This window comes from Ornithorhynchus anatinus, chromosome X3 (assembly GCF_004115215.2).
Source record: "Ornithorhynchus anatinus isolate Pmale09 chromosome X3, mOrnAna1.pri.v4, whole genome shotgun sequence".
NCBI lineage: Eukaryota > Metazoa > Chordata > Mammalia > Monotremata > Ornithorhynchidae > Ornithorhynchus > Ornithorhynchus anatinus.
The window spans coordinates 19,106,593-19,126,841 of record NC_041751.1 but is presented as its reverse complement, the minus strand read 5'-3'; the positions used below and the strand labels follow the sequence as shown (position 1 = coordinate 19,126,841).

The 20,249-nt window shown below is 43.1% G+C and overlaps 1 non-coding gene across 1 annotated transcript; it reads right to left on the bottom strand.

The window, feature by feature from the left end:
• Positions 1 to 12,924: 12,924 nt before the first annotated feature.
• LOC114807697 lies at positions 12,925 to 13,061 on the bottom strand. The gene has a single exon (XR_003755772.1). It is a non-coding gene; the product is annotated as a small nucleolar RNA SNORA7 (small nucleolar RNA).
• Between the last annotated feature and the right edge of the window lie 7,188 nt (positions 13,062 to 20,249).

Sequence of the window (20,249 nt, the reverse complement as noted above, 5' to 3'; positions counted from 1 at the left end):
GGGGTTGTATCTAAACTACTCCTTTATATTCTAGCAAGTCATTCCTGCAAAGTACTGCCAAAAAGGCTTTAAAGGTCACTGTAGGAGGTTCACTTTAGCAGCAATGGTGAAGCCTCTACTCATGAGGCGAGTCTAACTGGATATTTTCTGACTTCAGAAACCGAAGTGGACCAAAGTGTTAAGGCTGGTTCTTTGTATTAGTATGTAGCTTCTTTTCTCCTTCTAGGATAAAGGAATGGGGTAAAACAACCAGGGTTGTGCATTTCTTTTCGCCATGAAATGGATGACTTGGGAGCTTCCATGCTATAGCTCTTTTCACTCTATTGGCAATCTCAGAACGATTAGAGAGGGAAGAATCCAGACAGAGAAAGCCTCCTCTGTACCAGTTAGGCCAGGGGGAATTTTCTCTCTGGTTAAGTTTTCAAAAATAGCCTTGAAGCTTGTTTCAGCAATCACCGTCGAGAGCAAGTGTCCTGAAGCGTTCATGTGGCTTCCCCGCTTCTAGCAACAAGGCAGGAGTTAGGTGCTGCCGCTTCTACGCTCCAAACGGTTCTTTGGAATCTCTGATCTAGCCTGAGTGTTCACTGATCACTATATTCATCTATCTGTACAACTTTAGTTCCAGGTAGTCCCTGAAGGATTTGGCAAAATCCTGGGCTTCCACTCAAGACTTATGAATTCAGGTTCCCCCGTAAATCCAACACTACCTAAATGATCAGTTAGGGTGATACTAACCTTACTGGGTCAGTCACCTCCCCTTCCCTTTGGCTAAGGCAGTGTGACCACATAAATCTCTTTATTGAGCTTACGTACCCCCCTCCCCTCTTCACTACGTTGTACCCAGCTGTCTGCTGGGAGCTGAATGAGGGGCAGGAATGGACTCCCCATGCCATTTTCAAACAGGCTTTGTGCCCCCGGCCTTGTTATAAAAACAGCATGGGCCTCTGGGGAAGGAAAACAACCTTCTCATGCCTGGGAATGGAAGGAGAAGGCTCCAGTCTTGAGTTTGTCCAGGGATAGCAAGTGATCTGTCTCTGACCAAGGCACGGTTCTTAATAACAATAATAACTGTAGTATTTGTTAAGCACATGTGCCGCGCATAGAACTAAGTATTGGGTTGGATACAAGCAAATCAGGTTGGACAAAGTCCCTGTCCCACGTATGGCTCACTGTCTCACTCCCTATTTTACGGGTGAGGTGACCGAGGCACTAAGCGATTTGTCCAAGGTCACACAGAAGACAGGTGGTGGAGCTGGAATTAGAACCCACTACCTTGTGACTCTCATGCCCATGCTCTATCCACTAGACCATGCTGCTGGCCACCCTATTGAACCCAGGAAAACCAATAAGAACAGGATCACTTCACTTGCCTGGCTCCTCCAGGGCTTGCCAGCTGCCCCTAAAGGAAAACCAACTGAGAAAAGCAAAAGTCCCTTTTCCACCTAAGTCTCTGGCTTTTGGGAAGAATTTTCCAGGCTGTGGGCTGGAGATCTTTCCTGCAGCCGAGGACGGGCTCAGGGAGCATATGAAAGGCGAAGGACATCTTCCTGGCAAGTCTAGCACACCCCTTTCCCCATCCCCCAACCCATCAAAAGTCCCAACCAGTCCAGAATGATGAATAACTTCTTTGCAACAACTGAAAAAAAAAAAACCTCTGGCCAGGGGAAAAACAAACTTTTACTCATCTGAGAACTCTTCTCTACCCCTGCTTCATCTTCTCGAGAAGGGATTTACCCTGCCTGGGCTGTGGCTCAAGGGGCTGCTTTTAAGCTGATGGGAAGTGCAGTTTCAGGGCACATAAAGGCCACTTTGGCAGGCATCCTCTCCCTAGATACCCAGAACCTTTCTCTTGCTTTCTTCATTTCTTTCTCCCCCTCTAGTTCTCTTCTCCATACTTCCTCATTTGCAGCTGCCTATTCTCACTCAAATCTACTGTGATTACTGAGAAGCAGCTTGGCTTAGTGGATAGGGCACCCATGTGGGAGTCAGACGGTCATGGGTTCTAATCTTCATTCTGCCACATGTCTGCTGTGTGACCTTGGGCAAGTCACTTCACTTCTCTGGGCCTCAGTTACTGCCTCTGGAAAATGGGGATTAAGACTGTGAGCCCTATGTGGGACAGGGACTTTGTCCAACCTATCTTGTACCTTCCCCAGTGCTTGGCACAGAGTAAGTACTTAACAAGTACCATTATTATTGTTATTTTTATTAATAAGAAAGCAAGGCCTGAGAGAAACACCACAGAAGCGCAGAACCAGTGAGTTGACAGGATACAGTGATACAATCTCATAATAATAATAACAATAAATAATGGTGTTTGTTTAGCACTTACTATGTGCCAAGCACTGTTCTGAGCACTAAATACAAGATGAACAGATCCCACATGGGCTCACAGTCTAAGTAGGAGGTATTGAATGCCCATTTTGCAGACGAGGCAAATGAGGCACAGAAAAGTGAAGTGATTTGCCCAAGGTAACACAGCATACAAGTGGCAGAGCCAGGATTGGAACACAGGTCCGCTGACTCCCACACCTGTGCTTTTTCCACTAGACAAAGTTGCTCTTACTTTCTTTCCTGGGATTCTGGGGCTTAATGCTGGATTTGGGTTGGAATCAGGCTGCCGTGAGCTCCACTGAGAAATCAGTCTCAGCCGTCTCTTCACAATCCCACCCAGCACACCAGGAAGACAGATGTCCCAATTCCAAACCTGGGGTTCTAGTTTGATCTCAAACCTCTGGACCACCCCAAGGAGTCAGTCTTGCTTCAGAGAACCCTCCCTCCCAACTGGAATCAACAGTATTCCCTAGGGGCTGGTCCAGGCCTTTGGGGGTCAAACGGGCCCATTAGGAAACCCTGCGCTGGTTTCATCTTGACACAGATCCTAGGTCTTCACTTCAGCTGGCTTCCCAAAGTCAACATGGAAGTCTATACGTTCAGCTGTTTTGCCTTTATGATCTCTAAATGCGAAAACACTGAGATTATCAAGAGGAAAACAAGGCCAGAGAGAGAGAGAGAGAGAGAGAGATACTTCAATGTAATGGGCAAGTAACCTAGGGGGGCCTCGAGCAGGGAGTAGGGAGGGGTGTGAAGGTAGCTCACCACAACACTGGTTATAGTCTTGTGTCATTTTTGGTTTTCCAAATTCTCGCTGTATTTCCATGCAAGATGGGGCTTGCCTGTAGAACACAAAGAGAACAGTAGTATTCTAAATTTAGTGCATGAGATGTTTATCTCTGAATTACAGGGAAATGATTACATCAAGGTGCTCTGTTGACGAGATGAACCACAGGAGGGAAATTAAGTGTCTAACAGGAACAACATCCTAAAAGTCACCAAATATTTTGATGGGTTGATTTTATTGCTTCTGGTTATCCCCTTCACCCACCATGCTCTACCAGCCCCGGTACAGGGTGACACAACTGTGGCCCTTAGGGATTGGAGGGTCAATAGAGGAACAACAAAATCCCCTCTATGATCTGAGGAAATGACAAGGCTTCCTGAAAGGGGGGAGATGGATTAACTCTGTAAGGCCACAGGGGTAGCTCAGGTGAACTCTAAACTTCCCCGTCTGGCTCCTGGAGCATTTAGCATGTAATATGCATTAGATCATATCCAAGAGGGCTAAGGAGACCAACTCACCTGTATGGAAGTTGTACGATGCTGGGAGAAATCAGCTCTCTGAAATAATAATGACGATGATGATGATAATAATAATGACAATAATAATCTCACTATGGGCAGGGAATGTGTCGTCTAATTCTGTTGCTCTATACTCTCCCAAGGACTTAATACAGTGCTATGCACATCGCAATCACGTAATAAATACCATTGATTGATTATTATTAATAGTGATAATAATAATGGTATATGTTAAGCACTTTCTATGTGCCATGCATCGTGCTGAGCACTAAGGTAGATACAAGATAATTAGATCAAACACAGTCCCTTATCCCACATGGAAAATCAGTAAGAACTGTTCTTCCTGATTGGTTGACTGATTGATTGATTTCCCAAAGGGAGATTCCAAACCCTTTAATCCATGGAAGGATTAAGTCGATTACTATTTTGGCACTGTTCAAGAAACAATTGGTGGTATTTACTAAGCACTTACTGTGTGTTGAGCACTGTACTGAGTTTTTGGGAGACTACAATACAGCAAAGTTGGTAGACACATTCCCTACCCACACTGAGCTTACAGCCTAGAGGACCCATTTTGCTTAGGCACTGGACCCCTGAAAGGCCTTGTGTCTGCTTTGGGGTTTCTCGCAGACTTGGGAAATAATTTCCAAAAATTAGTGATTAGTCCATAAGGTACATCTTCTTGGGTCTAATCTCCCAACCTGTCAGCCCTTAGATAGGAAACGCTTGGAGGGCTGGAGCTGCATCTTTCTCATGTTCTCAAGCACCTAGCACACTGGTCTGCCCGGTGGCATATGAATTGGCACATTTGGCACTATGGCACATTAATCTAATGAAATCCTTCAATATGAGAAGCACTGTAGCCTAATGGAAAGACCCTGGGCCTGGGTTCTAATTCCAGCTCTGCTACTTGACTGCTGTGTGATCCCGGGCAAGTCACGTAACTTCTCTGAGCCTCACTTACCTCATCTGTAAAATGAGGATTAAGGCTGTGAGCCCCATGTGGGACAGGGACTGTATCCAACTTGATTATCTTGCACATAGTAAGTGCTTAACAAATACTATTAAAAAAAGATGATCCATTAAACAAGCGGTTTATTGAGCACATAGCAGATGATCAATTAAGGTCACTGCTACTGTTGCTGAGAGCTCTGTTGGCTCTCTGAACTGTCTGCAAGTTCCTTTCTTCGCTCATAAATTGTGGAGTCACAACTGACTTGAGTCGTCGAGGAAGTGTCTAAGAGCAGGTGTAACAAGAGAATCATTACTTGTTTCTATGTATTATATTCCCCACAGGAATTAAGAAGGACAATGCCTCAGGAATCTTTTTTTTTCAATGGTACTTGTTGTTAAATGGTTACTATATGCTAAGCTCTGTACTAAGTGCGGGGGTAGATACAAGATAATCAGGTTGAACACAGTCCCTGTCCTACATGGGGCTCACAGTCTAAATCAGAGGGAGGAGGATTTAATCCACACATTTCTTTTTTTGTTATGAATGAGGTAACTGAGTCACAAAGTTAAGTGACTTTCCCAAGGTCATGCAGTAGACAAATGGCTGAGCTGGGATTAGAACCCAGGCTCTCTGACTCCCACGTACATGCTCTTAACACTAGGCCATGCCGCTTCTCTGGAGCTGGAGATAATAAAACTAGTGATGGAGATGGAGATTAAACCGGGGATGGAGCTGAAGAGCTACTTCTAGGAGCTCTGGCTCCACAACTTCTTGCAAAACAAATCTGCTGAGTAAACAGTAAGATAGAGACACTGAGGAAAATGTTTTCCATGACATTTTGGAACTGGTATGAATTGTTTATCCAATAAGGGGAAATTATTTAAATAGAGGAACAGAACAAAAAAAAATGGGGATTTAGAGGGGAGTGGAGGAAGGGAGGGAGAAAGAAAGAGTGGGGAGAAAGAGAGGCAAACAAAGATAGACACAGAGAGACGAAAAGGTGAAGGGAAGAGAAGCAGAGGGGAAAAAAAGGTAGAAGAGAAAAAAGAGCAAGTAGGAGGGAAGAAATGGGGAGCGTGCTGGGGATAGGATGGGAGAGGACAGTGTAAGGAGAAGGGAAGAGGAGAATAAGAGAAACAGAAGGAAAGAGCAGTATGGTCTAGTGGATAGAGCATGGGCCCGGGAGTCACAAAGACCTAGATTCTAATCACAGCTCTACCACTTTTCTGCTGTGTGACCTTGGGTAAGTCACTTAAATTCTCTGTGCCTCAGTTATCTCATTTGCCAAACAGGGATCAAGACTGTGAGCCCCATGTGAGACTGTGTCCAACCTGATTAAATTGAATCTAACTCAGAGCTTAGAACAGTGCTTGGCACATAGTAAACGCTTAAAAAAAGCCAACAATATTATTATCATTAGGCAGAGGACTCCTGAATCTACCATGCTAACTCAGAACACTCTACTTTTCTGGAATCTTGCATTCCCTCCTGACTCCAGAACATCTCTTTATGGATCTCCTCCCAGAGCCTTAAGATCAATATGTCCAAAACTGAACTCCTCATCTTTCTTCTAAATCCACTTTTTCCCCTTAATTCCCTATCACAGTTGACGATACCACCATCATCTTATTTCTGAAGCCAGTAGCTTTGATATCATCTTTGATTCCCCCATCTCTTTCAACCCACATATTCAATCTGACAACAAATCCTTTCTCCCAATTTCCAGTATTTTCTCTGTCCAAATGGCCACCATGCTGGTCCTGGTACTCGCCATATCCCATATTGACTATTTTATCAGTTTACTATCTGATCTCCTTGCTTCCAGTCTCTTTCCTCTCCAGGCCATACTTCTCTCTATTGTTCAGATCATTTTTTCAAAAATATCACTCTGCACACATTTCCCCACTCCTCAAAAGCCTCCAGTGGTTACCCACTCCTCTCCGCATCATATAGCAGCTCTTGACCATAGGATTTAGGACACTCAACCCATTCTTTCCATCCTGTGTATCGACTCTTTCTCCCGCTACATCCCATCTTGCCCTCTTTGATCCCTTCAAACTAACCTGCCACGTTCTCAATCTCCCCCCACCAAACACTTGCTCACCCCTTCCTCCCACCTGGAACTCCTTCCCTGTTGATAGCCGATATAGGTCTCCCAATCTTCAAACCCCTTTCAAAGTTATGTCCCCTCCAGGAAGCCTTCCTGGATTAATCTCTCACTGCCCCCAAATGCCACTTCAGTACTTCTGTGTCACCCAAGGACTTGGATAGTCATATTCCCACATAGCATATTATGCACATATCCTATACTCTGTTACCTCCCTTAAATGTAATTTATTTTATTGTTTGTCTCCCCCATTAGATTGTAAGCTCCTTGAGGGTGGGGATCATGCCTACCAATTCTATCGTTTTCCCCCAAGCACTTGAATGTTCTCCATAAAGTAAGTGTTCAATAATCAAGTAGTCTATCAATCAAGTGCTCAGGAAATACTATTGATTGATCTATTGATTGAGAATATGATTGATTAATATGCTTTAATAGCCTAGTACCTCCTTCTAACTGTAATTTATTTAAGCATCTGTCTCCCTGACTAGATTGCAAGCTCTGGGTGGAAGGTATGGCCATAAATGGCAAGGAGATGATAGCTGAGTGGGCAGGGTGAGGCTGAAAAGAAAAAGCGGAATCCATAGGTTCGGTGCCCATTAGAACTGCCTTGAAGGCAGCTCTGGTACAATAATAGGGTTTGTGGGGTCTGGTACCAGTACATTTTGTGGCAAGGGCTTATCTCACATCTTTCCCCATGCTTAGTACAGTCCTTGGCAGATAGTAAGCCCGCAACATACAGCACTATTAGTATTAAATGAAAAAGTGCGTTAGTTCAGCTTTTGAAATTTCAGTATAGCGGTTCCAAGGAGATTGCTCTGTGGGTCTAGCTATCAGGATAGTGCTGCCTAAGGGAAGTGGGTTTGGGAGTCAGGAGACCTGGGTTTTAATCTCAGCTCTACTTCCCGCCTACTGCATGGCCGTGGGCAAGTCACTTAACCTCTCTTTGCCTCAGTTTCCTCATCTGTAAAATGGAAATAGTATGGCCTGTCTCTCCCTTCCTTTCTTACGGGGTGCATCGAGACTACTAATAATGCATTTTTTGATAATATTTGTTAGTACTTACTATTACGTCAAGCACTGTTTTAAGTGTTGGGATAGATACAAGTTAATCAGGTCAGATACAGTCCCTATCCCACATTCGACTGCACTTGATTGATAGACTACTTGATTATTGAACATTTACTGTATGCAGAACACTCAATTAAGCACTTGGGGGAGAACGATAGAATTGGTAGGCATGATCCCCACCCTCAAGGAGCTTACAATCTAATGGGGGAGACAGACAATAAAATAAATTACATTTAAAGGAGGTAACAGAGTATAAGGAGGTATAAGTAGGAGGTAGAATAGGTATTGAACCCCCACTTCACAGTCGAGGAAACTGAGGCAAAGAGAAGGTAAGCGACTTGTTCAAGTTCATACAGCCAGCATGTGTAGGAGCTGGGGGAAGAACTCAGGTCCTCTGGCTCCCAGGCCACACTGCTTCCCTGCTACTTCTAATAGTAAGTTCTCACTATGTGATACAGGATATTCAGATCAGGGTAAGTTCCTGTTACAGTATAAAATGGAGAGAGAACAGGTATTTTATTCCCATTTTATAAATGAGGAAACAAGCCCAAAGAGGTTAAGTATCTTGCCTAAGCACCCTCAGCACTCAAGAAGTGGCAGATCTAGGAGAAGAACTCCCAGTTCCTTTCTTTACACTAGGCCACACTACCTCCCCAAAAGGCGTCATTAAATGCAGGAAGAAAAGAGAGGGTGGTTTGGAAAAAGGAGGCAGGGCAGGCTGTCTTGATCCCCATTTCTGAGTCCAGCTGAGGTCTCAGGGCTGAAGTCAGGCTCTGCCCCGTTGCTCATTTCTCTCCTTGGGTTTTCCTGAGTATTTGAAGCCCCAGTTTCTTCATCTGTAAAAGATGATTGTGTAAGATAGATTGTGAGTCCTGTGTGAGACAGGGACTGTGTCTGATCTCATAACCTTGTATCTGACCCTGTGCTTAGTGAAGCGCACAACAAACACCACAATTCATTCAGTGTAGAAATCCAAGCATTAAACTACTCCCGATATATTTCTGCAGGAATCGCCAGCTGATCAAGGTGCTTTCTTCATGGTTTTGCCTGATGTGGTGACTTCCTCAAAAGTTGGGTGATGATAATGATGGCATTTCTTAAGCACTCTGGGTCAAGCACTGCTCTAAATACTGGGATAGATACAAACAAATCAGGTTGGACCCAGTCCTTGTCCCACATGGGGCTCACAGTCTCAATCCCCATTTTACAGATAAGGTAGTTGAAGCACAGAGAAGTTAAGTGACAACGTCCAAGGTCACACAACAGACAAGCGGAAGAGTCGGGATTAGAACCCAGGTCCTTCTGACTCCCAGGCTCATGCTCTATCCACTAGGCAATGCTGCTTCCCTAAGTTGGGGTGAAAGCTGCCACATTTTGGCATATGCCTCTTAGCCCTTACCCTCAGTGGTGGGATCATACGTAGAAGATCACTGAATTATTTTGGATCATATCCACGGTGATGAGGAAAGGCCAGAATTGACAAAGCTAAAAGTGAAAGAGTCTCCTAATCATATTTCTTGAGCATTTTGGTAGACACATTCCCTATCCCCAACAAGCTTACAGTCTAGAGAAAGGGAAGCATCTGGAAAATCAGTGGGGAAACTAAAAGGAAAGAGGATAAAGATACAGTCAGGATGACAAGGTGATAGCCAGAGCTCGGTGCATTCTCTACTTTGGTTTGAATGTCTGTTAAAGGATTACCTCAGTGACATTGATCCGGGTAAGAGGAAAGGGAACAAACTGTGGGTAATCACACAAGATGGTTCAAACCAAATTGATAAACCATTTGTATCTTTACTATTTAAAGAAGACACCAATGACAACTAAAGTTAACTTGAATGCATGTGCGGTTTCAAAGGCCAATGCGAGACCCACAGTCCAGGCCAAATGATGCACACAGAAAAGCTGTCCAGTGTTATGTTGTAATTGTAATGCCTTTAACTCCTCATTTTCTTTTCTTTCTCTCCTCCTTTCCTCTTTCTTTTTTTTCCTTTTCCTCTTTTCTTCTCTCTTAATTGTCAGACTTCATTCTTATATGACGTGTGTAACAGTTCCACCCCATTTCAATATTACAAAATTATACCAAAATGTGGCAATCACACAAGTAAATATGGTACATAGTGGTAGTCCGAGAACTGTCAAGACTCAGTTTTAAATAAACATCACTTTGTACACATCTCCCCACTCCTCAAAACCCTCCAATAGCTACCCCTTGTTTTCCACATCTGCAGAAACTCTTGACCATCATTCTTAAGTCAATGAATCACCTCTTTCCATAGCGCTTAGTAGAGTGCTCTGCACAAAGTAAGAGCTCAGTAAATGATTGAATGAATGCTTTTCCTCATTCCTCTCAGGAGAACCCAGCTTTCAGTTCTTTACTACTTTCAAGGCAACCTAGTCACTGTGCCTTGCTCTCACTTCTCTCACATCAACCTCTCGCTCACACCCTGTCTCCTGTGTAAAATTATCTTCCCCATCACATCAGGAAAAAGGAACATCGGGAAGGTGTAAGAAAGGACAAAATGAGGCCCAGATTCATAATGGGTTATTAAAGGAGAAGTTAGGAATGTAGAAAGGGAAATTCAGGGTGACAGATGGTCCATCCCTAACCCCAAGGATAAAATCTGGGTGGGCAACCGTCACATGTTTCCTTCAAGCATCCTGGTCTTTCTGCAACCAATTAATCAATCAATAATATTTATTGAGCATTTACTTTGGGGAGAGCACCTGTACTGAGTGTTTGGTATAGTACAGTAGAGTTATTAGAGATAATCCTGGCCCTCAAAGAGTTTACAGTCTAGGGATTGATGGAGACGGAATCCTAGAAAATAGATGGACCACTGGTGTGGTAATAGCGCAGGTTACGCTCTTATGAGAATGGAGAGTAGATGGGCCCACCTTAACGATGAATAAAAGCCCTTGTCCTGGTGGCAGTTACCATAGCTTTGGATTTCGATGGGTTAATCAATCAATCAATCAGTGGTATTTACTGAGTGCTTACTGTGTGCAGAGCTCTGTACTAACTACTTAACCTTCGCATCACATCTCTTCATCCTTAGCATCCCAGTACTGGTCCTGTGTGTTCCTTAGGTTGACCTGCATGTCACATAATAAGATTTTGTTCTCTTCCATTGTAAAGATCATGAGGACCTTCATTATATCCATTATGTATTTTTGCTTTGTGGAAAAGAAGTTTCTCAATCTGAGTCATTTTCATGCACATACAAGTTTGCCTGAGTTGACTGTAGTTTTTTTTTTACAGGATTGCCTGACAGCTGAAGTTTAAATGAGCTTTGTAAAATAACCATAGTTAACTTTAATAATAATAATAATAATGTTGGTATTTGTTAAGCGCTTACTATGTGCTGAGCACTGTTCTAAGCGCTGGGGTAGACATAGGGGAATCAGGTTGTCCCACGTGGGGCTCACAGTCTTAATCCCCATTTTACAGATGAGGGAACTGAGGCACAGAGAAGTTAAGTGACTTGCCCACAGTCACACAGCCGACAAGTGGCAGAGCTGGGATTCGAACTCATGAGCCCTGACTCCAAAGCCCATGCTCTTTCCACTGAGCCATGCAACTTTATTGTCTCTACTTCAAATGGAGGGGAAACGTTTAGGAATTCTTGTTATTACTATCATTAATTATTACAATAATAATGGTAATAACAATGATGTTAATAACAGCAATAATATTTCTTAAGCACTTTTTGTGTATCAAGCACTCTACTAAGAACGAGAATAGATACAATACAATCAGATCAAACACAGTCCTCAACCTACATGGATCTTATAGTTTAAGGAGGGGGTGAAACAGATACTTTAATCCCATTTTATACATAAGGAAACTGAGGTACAGAAAAGTTTAATGACTTGCCCAAGGTCATTCAGCAGGCAGGTGGTAGAGCTGGGATTAGAACCTAGGTCTTCTGCCTCCCAGGCCCAGGCTCTTTCCACTAAGCCTCACCGCTTCTCCAGATGGACATTTGGGGATTCCAATTTGCAGTTTCCTAGATCATTCCTCTTTCCCTGCATTTCCCACTGGACATTCATTTCTAATCTAATCTAATGTTGTTAGGGATCAGTAATCTAGTAATTTTAGGGAACAGTAATCTAGGGTTCAGTCCCCGCAGATGAGAAAGACAGCAGCTTTCAGGGAGAGGTCTGCCTGAAGGACAGTTTCAAAAACCAAATGAGAGATCATTTGGATAATGGCACAAGGGATTTACAAACATGTTTGGAAACATGCTGCCATTTTATCCCTTAACAATACATAATTATCCTTAAAAAAACTCAGTAATTGCTCATTTTAATCCAATAACATTAATTTAATAGACAGGGTATTTTAAAAATGTAAATCATCTAGGGGTTGGTTAAATCTGCCTGTCCCTTTCCCATCTTTAAGCCTTCTCGAAAATCCACCTTCTCCAAAAATCCTGCCCCATTAATAATGATAGGAAAAAAAAGAGAAGCAGCTTGGCTTAGTGGATAGAGCACAGGCCTGGTAGTCTGAAGGTTCTAATCCCAGTTCTGCCACATGTCTGTTTTGTGACCTTGGGAGAGTCACTTAACTTTTCTGGGCTTCAATCACTTCATCTGCAAAAATGAGGATTAAGAGTGTGGGCCCAATATGGTTCAGGACTGTTTTCGACCTGGTTACCTTGTATTTACACAACACTTGGAACAGTGCTCAGCACATAATTAGTGTTTAACAACTAACATTATTATTATTATTTTTAATAATGTTGGATGATGAACTTTTCTTCTGTCCTATTTATTCAGTTCTATTTTCCCAAGGCTTGGATGAATGGTTGGTTGGGTATTCTTGTTTTCCAGAGACTTCCATTGGAAATTTGGAATTCTGCCATATCCCTCAGAAAGAACGATTGCTTTTCTAATGATTTCAATAAGCAGGAGGCCTCCACTTTTGTCTTGTCTTATGCTGTCGAGTCGTCTCCTACCCCTAATGATGACATGGACCCATCTCTCCCAGAAGGCCCCATCTTCAACTGCAATTGTTCTGGTAGTGTATCCATAGAGTTTTCTCGGTAAAAATATGGAAGTGGTTTACCATCACCTCCTTCTGCGCAGTAAATTTGAGTCTCCACTCTCGACTCTCTCCCACGCCACTGCTGCCCAACGCAGGTGAGTTTTGACCTGTAGCAGATTGAATTCCACTCACTAGCCACTGCCAAGCTAAGAATGGAATGGGTAGGCCTCTGCTTGACTCTCCCTCCCGTAGTCGAGACTGGTAGAGTACTGGAAACTCTCCAGGTGTGACACTGAAAGGGGCTCCACTTTCACTGTGAATTAATTTGTGACGTTTTGGAAGATCAGTGTGAGAATGGGAAGCAGTGTGGCTTAGTGGAAAGAGCACAGGCCTGGGAGACAGAAGGACCTGCGTTCTAATCCCGGATCTGCCACTTGTCTGATGTATGACCTAGGGCAAGTCATTTAACTTCTCTGTGCTTCATTTATCTCATCTTTAAAATGGGGATTAAGACTGTGAGCCCTGTTTGACACATGGACGGTGTCCAACCTAATTATTTTGTGTCTATTTCAGTGCTTAGTATAGTGCATGACACAAGTAAGAGCTCAGGAAATGCCACAAACACACTAAAAAAGGTGAAATGAAGAACCAGAGATGTTGTGACTTGGGAAGTAGGGTGGCTTAGTGGAAAAGGCATGGGCCTGGGAGTCAGAGGAGCTGAGTTCTAATGCTGGCTCAACCACTTGCCTGTTGTGTGACCTTAGGCAAGTCACTTAACTTCTCTGTGCCTCAGCTTCCTTAACTGTAAAATGGGGTTTTTATATCTGTTCTCCTTCCTGCTTAGATCCCGAGCCCCAGGAGGGACAGGGGCTGTGTCTGTCCTGATTATCTTTTATCTTTCCAAGAACTAAGTTCAATGCTTAGCACGTAGTAAGCACTTAATGAATACCATTATTATTATTAGGTGGCAAATGAGATCACAGGTCACAGTGAATTATTTTTCCTCTGCTAAGACTGTGAGTACCAAATAGGACAGGGACTATCTCTGACCTGACTAACTTATATCTACCCCACTGAATAGAACAATGCTTGACGCATAGTACGCACTAAACGAATATCATTGGAAAAAAACCAAAACAATGTGTAGGCCATTGACAGAGCTGGGATAAGAACTAGATCTCCTGAGTCCCAGTCCTAAGAAACACAATCTTCAACATATGGAACTCTGAAGAACTGCTACAGGATTCAAAGTCGCTTTCATAATCACCGTCTTCAAGACCTCTACTGGCAGTAGGAGCATAGCCAGTGGCCTTTTTGGATCTGGCCCGGAAGAATATTATTAATCATGTCCTTCCCGAATAATAATGTTGGTATTTGTTAAGCGCTTACTATGTGCAGAGCACTGTTCTAAGCGCTGGGGTAGACACAGGGGAATCAGGTTGTCCCACGTGGGGCTCACAGTCTTATTCCCTATTTTACAGATGAGGTAACTGAGGCACAGAGAAGTTAAGTGACTTGCCCACAGTCACACAGCTGACAAGTGGCAGAGCTGGGATTTGAACTCATGACCTCTGACTCCAAAGCCCGTGCTTTTTCCACTGAGCCACGCTGCTTCTCACTGTGCCTTCTTACCAAAACGCTGAATAACAGATATGACCTCTACACCATGACAGAAGAAGGAAAAATTCTGAGAACAGTGCTAAAACTTTATTCTGCATTTGTAGACCATACAAAAGTCCCCTCAACAGGTCTATCTTAAATAGAAACCAAATTTGAGTAGTCTGAATGATATGGACTGGGTTGAAGGTGCCTTGCCCTTCATTTGTTTAACATTATGGAAGTAAAGCTGGACCATGAAACTAGGTACAATCCTAAACATCTGGGATAAGGATGCTAAAAAGGACTTGGAAACTGGGGTCAGATTTGGTTCTGATCCACCATTCCGCCTGCCATATTACATGTACACACCTAGAACTCATGCTATGGTTGGAATATAGTATATCTGGAGACAGAGCAAGGGCCTGGGAGTCAGAGGGACCTGGGTTCTAATCCCAGCTCCACCACTTGTCTGCTCTGCGACCTTGGGCAAGTCACTTAGCTTCTCTGTGCCTCATTACCTCAACTGCAAAATGGGGATGAAGACTGTGAGCCCCATGTGAGACAGGAACTGTGTCCAACATGATTAACCTGTATCTATCCCAGTGCTTAGAACTGTGCTTGGCACATAGTAAGAGCTTAACAAGTACCACAATTATTATCATTATTATTATTATTCATCACATAAGCTCGCTTGCGGCTAAATTTGTCATTATCAATCATCATCATCATCATCATCATTAATAGCATTCATTGAGCAGCTAGGAAGAGTATGGAGAGTTAGAAATCATGATTCCATAACTCTTTTACAGGCTTAGGACAGCACATAATAAGTGCACAATAAATAGGATTGATTGATCGATTGATTACCTCCCAGTGGGGGAGAGAGACAAATTTAAACAAATTCCTGATAATATACCATACTTTCTTTTGGTGGGTCATGAAAGAAATAAAAACCCAAGTTCAGCTCTGTAAAAATGTGTGGGATACAATATCTCTCAGGCTCATCTAGATCAAGGACAGGAATCCGCTTAGGGAAGATCTGGTTTAAGGCAAACAGAAGAAGGAATCGGTGGTGCTGACTGCTATTGGATCCACATCTGTCAATAATTGGTTTTCATGCACCTGAGGGTTGAATATTTTGAGAATATTACAGATACTTTGGGAATGGAGCTGTGAACTCTGCATAAAGGAAAGGATAATTTTCACAGGAAGCAAGATCATGATTCAAAAAGTGTCCCCAAAGAAAATGCTTCAGAAAATCCCTGAAATTGCCTAGGAAGATAGATAGATGTGCTGAAGGCAAGCATACTTCTACGATGAAATTGTTAGTTGAGTTGCAGGCATTTGCACTTGCTTGAAATTTCAACCACATCAGTAGACACACTCTCAGAGTCTCAAAAACCTCATCCAGTTCTCAAAAAGGGATATGAGAAAGTAGAAACTGGAACTCAAGTGGTGCACCTAATTGTCATAGATTCTTATTCTCTGTCCCTGGAGATTAGCATCGTGTAGCTAAAACAACAAAAAAATCTAGTGCTAAAAATAATCTGAAAAGCATACTTGCACCATATGAAGTTTTCAGTGATGTTTTGGACTACGCTTTCCCAGTTCAGAAGAGTTGGCCAGAAATTTGGGCTTTTATCACAGCACAGAGTCTCCTACCTTTTCAGAAGAAGAGTGGCGGGAAGATGGATCCAGTCTGTAAAGAACCTGAAGAAGAAAGAATATGAGTGACAGCAACCTTTTGAGTGACAATTCTCTTTTTTTTTTATCATTCGGAAGTGTAATCCCATTGTGGGCTGAGAACATGCCTACCCACTCTGTTGTTTTATGCTCTCCCAAGAGCTAAGTACAGTGCTCTGCGCACAGTAAACACTCAATAAATACCGATGATGATAATGACGTTAGTGAGCTAGGTTTGAGAACAGGGCCTGATGGTCCTGAAGAGGATTACCAATCAGATATCTAAAAATGTGACCCAGGCACTATATAGTATAATATCTATTAATTACATTAAAATTTGTTTTTATTATCTTTATTGTTTTAGGCCTAGATGTCACAAATGTACCATCCAATCTAATGTCATTCTCTAGGAGTGCAACATGCTCATTTTCCCAATCATGCCTTGGGAAACAAGTGAAATCATTGGTGCTATTATTATTATTATAGCATTTAAGTGCTTATTATGTATCTTTTCATTGTATTTGTTAAGCACTTACTATGTGTTAAGCACTGTTCTCAGGACTGGGGTGGATACAAGTTAATCAGGTCAGATACAGTCCCTGACTCTGTCCCTGTGTCAAGACTGTTATAAGTGTTCTAAGACCTAAGTTCCCTTCAGACTGTAAACTCACTGTGGGCCGGGAATGTGCCTTCCAACTCTGTTGCTTTGTACTCTCCCAAATGATTAGCACAGTGCTCTGCACCCAGTAGGCACTCGATCAATACTATCGATTGATTGATACAAGTTAAACAGTCAGGCATAGTCCCTGACCCACTTGGAACTCACGGTCCAAGTAGGGGGACAATGGATATTGAATCTCCATTTTACGGATGGCTTTATGCATATTCAAAATTGTATAGACATCTGAGGGCGCCCTCCGGGCTCGTAGGTGTTGCAGAGTGCTAGGTTGCGAGACGGGGGAGTCGATGGAGGCAACAAGACTGATAAAGACGGTAGACAACAAAAACGTTAGCTCCCTACTCAAGGGTTCTGCCTATAACCTGACAAAATACCTGGTGAACACCATATTCCTTTTAAGAGGTACACGGCCAGTGTGGTGTGAACAGGGCTGTATTAACTCTCCTGTGGAACTGGAGCTCTTAGATATTATCTGCCATCCTCCCTCATGACTTGTGACATGGTTTACATTTGGGAGTGGGTCATGCCAAAGAAAAGCCCACTGAGGGACACAGACAAGCAAGAGGAAAGGGGTTCAAGTATTCACGCTGATTATGGCTGCCTCCTATTCTGTTCCAGGAAGGAGAGTTTCATAATTACTGACAGATACAGGTGGATGTGAAGTGATTAGGCAGGTCCTGTGGCACCTTGATAGATCCTGACCGAGAAGCAGCATCTCCTTGTGGAAAGAACTATGGGCCTGGGAATCAGAGGACCTGGGTTCTAAACCCAGTCTGCTGCTTGTCTGCTGTGTGACTTTGGGCAAGACTTTTAACTTCTCTGTACCTCTGCTTCCTCATCTGTAAAATGGAGCTTTTTTATCTGTTCTCCTTTCTGCTTACACCATGAGTCCCATGTGGGATGGGGCTGTGACCGGCCTGATTACCTTGTATCTACCCAAGGCGTGGCACATAGTAAACACCTAACGAATGCCACTATTATTATTAGGTGGCAGGTGAGATCACAAGTCATAGTGAACTAATTAAGGGAAAATATTGGGACCTAGGATGATGGAGATTGAGTAGAAATAAGCAAGGGGAGCAGGCTGTTTTAATAATAATAATAATAAGTACTTACTATGTGCCAAGCACTGTGCTATGCACTGAGGAAGATACTATCAGCTCGGGCATTGGCCCTGTCCCACAAGGGGCTCACAGTCTATATGGGAGGGAGAACAGGTATTTAATCCTCATTTGACAGATGAGCAAACCGAAGCACAGATAGCTTAAGTGACTTGCCCCTGGTTATACATCTGACAAATGCCAGAGTCAGGCCTCGAACTCATGTCTCCTGACTCTCAGTCCCGTGCTTTTTCCACTAGGCCATGCTGCTTCAAGATTGGGTCACTAAAGTGGATCTCTTAAAGAAACATCTCTATGAGTAGCCAATAACTCTGTTTAACTTTGGGCCGAAAAGCTAGTTTCCTAGTTATGGAGTAGCCTTGGGGTTTTCTGGTTAGCTGTTTGGGAGCGGGAAAGCACACTTCATAAAATATCATTGGCAGAGTTAGTTCACAGAGGTGATGGTGGGCTCGGGTCACTAACTTCCAGTTTTATTTTGATTGATGCTTGGAACTTCTTCCCCCTTCGTATCCGACCACAGCTCAACTCATCTTCAAAGTCTGTCTGAGATCACATCTCCTCCAGGAGGCTTTTCCCAAGTAATCTCTCATCTCCTCATTTTATATTCTCCAACTGCCACTTCACCCCTTCCGCTCCACTTAAAGCACTAAAGTTCCCACAACCCCACTTAGCATTTACGTACATGTCTTATGTACTCAAATTACTCCCCCTATTGCTAATTTTTTTAAGTGTCAGTCTGCCCCACTAGACTGGTTGCTCTTTTCTTTCTTCTCACTCATCTGTGCTCTCCCAAGTGCTTAGAATGGTGTTTTGCACCCAGTAGGAGCTCAATACATGCCACTGATCGATTCAATTGATTTCATTTTACTAAACCAAGTAAAATCCCCACATATCTCAAGGAACATCTCATGAGGAAATTGGAAAATGATGGACCTCTGGAGGACTCCGAAAATTTTTTAAAAATTTGTAATATAAGAAAGCTTTAGAAGGCAAGATGAAATGATTGTAAGCATTGGTTTAGGGTGAAAGGAGGCAGACTTGGAAAATGGAATAATAAGGAGCATTTTACAAATATCAGAAGGGAAATTCAAATAGTAAAGACAGGAGTCAGTGAGATGATGGCTTCAGTGTTAATCTTGACTATTGGATGGTGTAGGCAATATCTATTCACTTCTGGCAGGTTTCGGCACTGGGGATCTGAAATACCTGGGTTATTCACTAGTGTAGATGTGGGCAGTGGGTCATTGAGGTTGGTGTGGCGTGTTATTCTGATCTTTTGACTGTAAGCTCATTGTGGGCAGGGAATGTGTCTATTTACTGTTATATTGTACTCTCCCAAGCACTTAGTAGAGTGCTTTGCACACAATAAGCGCTCAGTTAATACGATTGAATAACTGAATGAATGATCCCCATGTTCGGGAAGCTGATTCTGGGCAAGGAATGTGTCTACCAACTCAGTTATAGTGTCCTCTCCCAAGTACGTAGTACAGCGCTCTACACCCAGTAAGCGGCACAATATGATTGATTGATAACATGGGTGTTGGACTCCATTTTCTATTTTTCCAAAGAATGTGGGAGATTAGAAAGCAGCCTGTAGGAACCCAGAGCTGGAGGTTCAACCAAAGCCATAGAAGAAACAGTGTGGCCTAGTGGAAAGAGCACGGGAATGGGAGTCAGAGGACCTGGGTTCTAATCCCAAATCTACTGCTTGCCTGCTGTGTGACCTTGAGTAAGTGACTTAACTTCTCTGTGTTTTGGTTTCTTCAGCTGCAGAATGGGGGTTCAATACCTGTTCTCCCTCCCACTTAGACTGTGAACGTCCCCATGGGACAGGGAATGTGTCCGACCTGATCATGTATATCTACCCCAGTGCTTAGTACAGTGCTTGGTGAATAACATAATATTATGATTATTAGCATTATCATCATCATCATCATTATTATATCTAACTGTTGACTTCAAATCCTTAAGGGTCAGGATTCCCCTGCACAGGCACCTTTCTCCCATAAAGACCTGGCCTTCTGCCCATTTGGAAAACAACAATGGGAGGGAAAATTCAATGAAATCCGGTTCACCGAAATGGCTATTTTTCTTTTTTTACCTTTTTAAATGAATCGTTGATCCAGACACGATTTTTCGAATAGCCAAATGAATACCTCAGGTGAAAACGTTTCAGTGGAAATAGTGAAATGGCATAGTTTAGTCACGGCTGTTCATATTTACAACTGGTATTAAGTAATTGCTTTGCAGAAAGTGATAGGCTGGTGAACTGAATGAAGGAAGGAGAGCGGCAGCAGAAGCGCTCAATGATGTGGGAGGAAGTGGTGTGTTTCCATTGTGACTGGCAGCCCAACAGAGCGAGTGAAAAACAAGGGGCTTGAGGAACCGCTTGCGTGTCATTGGCATTT